Source organism: Meles meles, chromosome 11, assembly GCF_922984935.1.
Source record: "Meles meles chromosome 11, mMelMel3.1 paternal haplotype, whole genome shotgun sequence".
Taxonomy (NCBI): domain Eukaryota; kingdom Metazoa; phylum Chordata; class Mammalia; order Carnivora; family Mustelidae; genus Meles; species Meles meles.
Window position 1 is genome coordinate 64,838,485 of NC_060076.1, and position 7,053 is coordinate 64,845,537.

The following is a 7,053-nucleotide window of genomic DNA, read 5'->3' on the forward strand; positions in this document are numbered from 1 at the left end:
GGGTCTCTTCTGATTCCATACAAATTGTAGGATTATTTGCTCCAGCTCTTTGAAAAATACTGGTGGAATTTTGATCGGAATGGCATTAGAAGTATAGATTGCTCTAGGCAGTATAGACATTTTAACAATGTTTATTCTTCCAATCCAAGAGCATGGAATGGTCTTCCATCTTTTTGTGTCTTCTTCAATTTCTTTCATGAGTGTTCTGTAGTTCCTCGAGTACAGGTCCTTTACCTCTTTGGTGAGGTTTATTTCCAGGTATCTTATGGTTCTTGGTGCTATAGTAAATGGAATCGATTCTCTAATTTCCCTTTCTGTATTTTCATTGTTAGTGTATAAGAAAGCCATGGATTTCTGTACATTGACTTTGTATCCTGCCACGTTACTGAATTGCTGTATGAGTTCTAGTAGTTTGGGGGTGGAGTCTTTGGGGTTTTCCATATAAAGAATCATGTCATCTGCGAAGAGAGAGAGTTTGACTTCTTCCTTGCCAATTTGGATACCTTTTATTTCTCTTTGTTGTCTGATTGCCGTTGCTAGGACTTCTAATACTATGTTGAACAAGAGTGGTGAGAGTGGGCATCCTTGTCGTGTTCCTGATCTCAACGGGAAGGCTGAAAGCTTTTTCCCATTGAGGATGATATTTGCTGTGGGTCTTTCATAGATAGATTTTATGAAGTTAAGGAATGTTCCCTCTCTCCCTATACTTTGAAGCGTTTTCATCAGGAACGGATGCTGGATTTTGTCAAATGCTTTTTCTGCATCAATTGAGAGGATCCTGTGGTTCTTCTCTCTTCTCTTATTGACTTGTTCTATCACATTGATTGATTTGCGAATGTTGAACCAACCTTGCAACCCAGGGATGAATCCCACCTGGTCATGGTGGATAATCTTTTTAATGTACTGCTGGATCCTGTTTGCTAGGATCTTGTTGAGAATCTTTGCATCCATATTCATCAGTGATATTGGTCTGAAATTCTCCTTTTTGGTAGGGTCTTTGCCTGGTTTGGGGATCAGGGTAATGCCGGCTTCATAAAAAGAGTCTGGAAGTTGTCCTTCTGCTTCAATTTTTTGGAACAGCTTCAGGAGAATTGGTGTTGTTTCTTCTTTGAAAGTTTGGTAGAATTCCCCAGGGAATCCGTCAGGTCCTGGGCTCTTGTTTTTTGGGAGGTTTTTGATCACTGCTTCAATCTCATTACTAGATATCGGTCTATTCAGGTTGTCAATTTCTTCCTGGTTCAGTTTTGGGAGTTTGTCGTTTTCCAGGAATGCATCCATTTCATCTAGGTTGCTTAGCTTATTGGCATATAACTGTTGGTAATAATTTCTGATGATTGTTTCTATTTCCTTGGTGTTAGTTGTGATCTCTCCCTTTTCATTCATCATTTTATTAATTTGGGCTTTCTCTCTTTTCTTTTGCATTAGTGTGGCCAATGGTTTATCGATCTTATTGATTCTTTCAAAAAACAAGCTTCTAGTTTCATTGATACGTTCTACTGTATCTCTCGTTTCTACCTCATTGATCTCTGCTCTAATCTTGATTATTTCCCTTCTTGCATGTGGAGTTGGCTTGATTTGTTGTTGATTCTCCAGTTCTTTAAGGTGTAGAAAGAGCTGGTGTATTCTGGATTTTTCCATTTTTTTGAGGGAGGCTTGGATGGCTAAGTATTTCCCCCTTAGAACCGCCTTTGCTGTATCCCATAGGTTTTGGACCGAAGTATCTTCATTCTCATTGGTTTCCATGAATTGTTTAAGTTCCTCTTTGATCTCCTGGTTGATCCAAGCATTCTTAAACAAGGTGGTCTTTAGCTTCCAGGTGTTTGAGTTCCTTCTGAAATTTTCCTTGTGATTGAGTTCCAGTTTCAAAGCTTTGTGATCTGAGAATAGGCAGGGAATAATGTCAGTCTTTTGGTATTGGTTGAGTCCTGCTTTGTGACCCAGTATGTGGTCTATTCTGGAGAAGGTTCCATGTGCACTTGAGAAGAATGAGTATTCTGTTGTTTTAGGGTGGAATGTTCTGTATACGTCAATGAGGTCCATCTGGTCCAAAGTTTCATTTAATGCTCTTATTTCTTTATTAATTTTCTGCTTCGATGATCTGTCTATTTCTGAGAGAGGTGTATTAAGATCTCCTACTATTATTGTATTCATATCAATATGACTCTTTATCTTGATTAATAGTTTTCTTATGTAATTGGGTGCTCCCATATTGGGGGCATAGATATTCACAATTGTTAGATCGTCTTGGCGGATAGTCCCTTTAAGAATTATGTAGTGTCCTTCTGTATCTCTGACTACAGTCTTTAGTTTAAAATCTAATTTATCTGATATGAGAATCGCTACTCCGGCCTTCTTTTGAGGCCCATTGGCATGAAAGATGCTTCTCCATCCCCTCACTTTCAGTCTGGGTGTAACCTTAGGTTCAAAATGGGTCTCTTGTAGACAATATATGGATGGGTCCTGTCGTTTTATCCAATCTGCAACCCTGTGTCGTTTTATGGGCGCATTTAGGCCATTCACATTGAGAGTGACTATTGAGAGATAGGTTTTTATTGACGTGTTGCCTTTGAAGTCTTTCTGTCTGTAGATTGTTTCTATATTTCTGTTCAATGATATTCTTAGGATTTTTTTCTCTTTTATAGGACCCCCCTTAATATTTCCTGCAGTGTTGGCTTGGTGGTTGCATAGTCTTTTAAGCCTTGCCGGTCTTGGAAACTGTTTATCTCTCCATCCATTTTAAATCTCAGTCTTGCTGGATAGAGTATTCTTGGTTGCATGTTCTTCTTCTTTTTTTTTAAATCATATTTGATAGCAGCTTTTTTTATTGGTTACAAAACCTAAGCCCATATACAAAATTAGGAACACATTTAGATGCCTCTTTTGAAAGAAGGTTTTAGTTTTTTTAACTGAGTTTAAAAAAATAAAAACAATGCAATTTTTCAACACTGTTCTGAAAACTTAAAAGTGCAGCAATATACTTAGTTTCCTTAGTCTACGAAATGGTTCAATTCCAATTCCACACTGATAAGGTCACAACAAACTGAATCAAGCAAATGCATACGTATGTCTGCACTACTTGATGCTAATGTCTTATGTTAGTTCGCGCTTAAAACACAAGAGGAAATTGGAATTGGCACAGTAGAGGCCTAATTTAATCTCAATGTGTGCAAAATTAAAAGGTAACTGTGAGTAAGTAGTAGGGAGAGTCCAGAAGTAACTAAACTGGAAGGGGTACAATTCACAATATTGAGAAGATTTGGACTTTAAGGGTTTCACCGAAGTTTGTGACCTTAATTAGCTTTGACTTTGTTATTCCTACTTTTAGTGAACACCACACAGTTTCAAAAATTTCGACTACAGTGTCTGAACAGGATGCAGTTACCATGTGAAGCTTTAACTCAAAATTTGGATAAAGAAAAAAGGCACAATGAACTTCAACTCAATTTTATGTGCATAAGAGTTGAAAAATCTGAGCCACCTTAAAGAGAAATTGATTCTAAAATTTATAAAACCTATAAATAATCAGAGGCCAAACCACTATATTAAAACAGATTCTCTAGCAAGTAAAAATCTTGCAGTTTAAACATACGCTTGTATCCATTTTAGATACAAGACAAAACTCACTAAAGTGGCTCCACCTTGGCAGATACATATATTTGTAATGAATGCACACCTGCTATGTGTTGTTTATCAGTGAAAACACCCCAGCTGATTCACAAAGCTCTGATGGCGTCTGTCTCATCTTCATCACAGTAAATACACCCCCCATCGGATACTAGATTAGTTTAGATTTTTCTATCCCTTCACATCAATGCATTGGGAAATTATACCCAGTAAACAATAGCAACAAAACCATTTCTGTGACAGCACAAATTATTCAGTTTAAAAATTTTCAAATCCATATTCTTTCATTAATAACTGGGTCAGACAATTTACTGAAAGCAAGGACTTTACATAGTAATACCAAATTTTGCAGAATTGCTCAAAGATCACTGCAAATCAGGTCTATGTCAAATAACTGCAGATTATTCCTCTACACAGATCCTTGTCTGAATCTTTTAATATGTGAATATGCTTTTAGAGTAGGATCTGAATTAACTTTCCCAATACTCAAAGAATGAAGTTTTATAACACTTCTAAATAGTTGCTGGTTTGTTGCCAACCACATTATCAAAAGCACTGGTTACTAAGTAAAAAAATATTTTAAGACTAAATTACAGTAAACATGAAAGCTCCACAGTTTAAACCCAATATAAATCAACCATATCCAATTATCAATTTAAAACAAAAAATATTAACTCCTGAAAGCTGAAAGCAAGATATTTTTTTTTTAAAACATCACCAATTGGTACTTCAGACCTTTGTTTTTTGTTGTTGTTTTATATTTGTTTTTTTCTTTATAGTCAGGGACTCTTGCTTTCAACTTAAACAGAAGTTCAAGTCCGTAACAGGTTGCAGCTCAGGTAAAATACCATGCACAGCATTTGATTACTTCAAAACAGCAGGAACACACAGGCTGAAGTGAGTGGTCAAATAGGGCTTGCTGTTCTCAAAAATTAGGTATAATGGCGAAAGCATTACCATCCATAGCTAAAGTTCTTCCTCCAACCCTGGCTTCTGAGGCAGATAATAAACACATCAATTACTGGTAGATGAAGCACAGTTTTTTTTAAAACTTATCTGTTTAATCAATAACCAAGTTTCTTTTTTTTTTTAAGTTACTTTTTTGTGTGTCAGTTCCACCAATGAAAATCATTTGGCTTGTACTTTAAAATCTATTCTTCCACATAAAGAATATGAAAATATGTTTGTGGAGGACAATGATGGAGGCTCAGATCAGACTGCACCTCTTTAAAGTCTTCCAACGTGTATATGCATCATACCAAAGTGTCTTGATCCACAGTGCACCGTTTTCCAAAGGAATATCAAGTGGGCAGCTGGCATGCCACCACTATGGAATATTCTAAACTGGAGACTGCAGTTGTCAGCATGTGGCACCAGGGAACAGGGAAAAATAGGGTAGTTGAGATTGTTAAGGAGAATTCTAAAACAGTTTAGGAAATCATGCATATGCATTTACAGTCCATGTGATAGTAACTTTTGGCAACTGCAAAGTGACTGAGACATGGCTTGCTTTAGAAACATCAAAACGAAGAGGCATGTGTGTTTTGGAGCCTTTTGTTGTTGTTCTTCTTCTTGTCATTTGGTAGCCATCTGGTGGTGCTTCGTATTGAATTGGGAAAGATGCTGCACTCAACTGAACTTAAAAATTAAATTCTTTTGTTTGAAGGTTGGCTGTTGGGTCAAAATTGTAAGTACCTCCTTGTGTTGCTTCAGGAATGAGGCTAGGATCTTCATCAATATCATCACCAGAGAAATACTGATCTATGATTTCAAATGCTAATTTATATATGTCTTCATTTATATATTTATATATTTTCATGTTGCTGTAAAACTTCAATTTTCTCCAAGCCTCCACATTCTTCTATGATTTCAGCTATTGTGCTTGCTTCATCACCAGCCATTATCAGAATGTTTTTCAGACCATCGAGGACCACCTGAACAACTTGAGAATCTTTCACAGACAGTAAATTACAGAATGGTGGTATTACATTCTGCTGTACAAGGTACTCAACTTGATCTTTTCTGCCACTTATCATTAGGTTGCTAATTGCCCAAGCAGCTTCTTTTTGTGTTCCAAAGTCCCCCTTAGCAAGCTGATGAATAATCATAGGAATTAATCCCGCATCTATTACAGCTTGAACTTGTTGCTGGTTGCCTGCTGTTATGTTGGAAAGGAACCACACTGCTTCCTTATTTATCTTCTCTTTTGGGTGTGATAAGAGATTTGGGAAGTGTGAGAGGACATCGCAGTTGAGAACAACCTGGGTCTGCTCATCAGTACCAGTCACTATGTTGCCAACTGCTCTGAGTGCTGCTGTTTGAACTTTCACTTCCTGGTGGCTCAGAAGGGGCACAAGAAATGGCACAACCCCTGAATCAATAACCATCTGTATCTGCTCATTACCTCCATCTGTCAGGTATGACAGAGCCCAAACAGTATCTACAAGAATGTTTATGTCTGTATGATATATGAGGACACATAATGCTGGCAAAATCTCCTGACTGTCTCCATAGGCGGTGGGGGGTCCTTATTCCTGCAGAGATTGACAATGACTCATGTGACGTTCCGAAGGAAGGTGATGGGAATGGAGGGATTGATGAAGGACAGAAGAGGTTGACAACTCCCAGTGATATGACATAATCTCTACATTGAGGACCATCACCTATTATGTTTCCCAAAGCCCATACCGCTTGTTCACAAACATTTTGATGTGGTGAATGGAGAAGTCTCAAAAAAAGAGGTACGGCATTAGACTGTACAACAGCTTGAGTCTGTGCAGAAGTTCCTGATGCTATATTAGTTAACGCCCAAGCAGCTTCAAACTGTAATGAAGGATTATCATCCCTTTCTAGACATTTGACTAGAATTGGTAAAATCCTAGATTTTATTAGGTCATCAATTGGTGGGTTTCTGTCACTGGATAATAGCTTTCTTGCAGCCTGAACAGCACTTAACTGGACCACTGGGTTATCACTTGTGGCATTCTGCAATATAGCTTCTAGTGTTACATTTTGTGCTTTAAAATCAGCATCAACATCTGAATCTTCTAAACTTTCTTCTTGGGGAACATTTCTTTTTTTCAGTAAGTGTTCATCTCTTTTGTTCTTTCGTAGTTCAACTGTCACTTCATTCCGGTGTCTTCTCATTGTTTCCACATCGCGGCCCTTGTTCTTAAAGCTCTTGATGCGGTGGTTCTCCAAGTTCTCGGCCATGGCTGCGCGTGGCTCCGGCGGCGGCTACTCCTGCGGCTGCGGCAGCGGCAGCGAGTCTCGGCACGGGAGGGGGCGGTTGCATGTTCTTCTCATTTACTACTCTGAATATATTTTGCCCGCCCTTCCTGGCTTACCAGGTCTCTGTGGAAAGGTCTGACGTTATTCTAATGGGCTTTCCTCTGTACATAGGAGCTTTTTTGTCCCAGCTGCTTTTAA

The 7,053-nt window shown here is 38.2% G+C and overlaps 1 pseudogene; it reads right to left on the reverse strand.

Moving 5' to 3' along the window:
- Positions 1-4,699: 4,699 nt before the first annotated feature.
- Positions 4,700-6,837, reverse strand: LOC123952641 (annotated as a pseudogene).
- Positions 6,838-7,053: the final 216 nt, after the last annotated feature.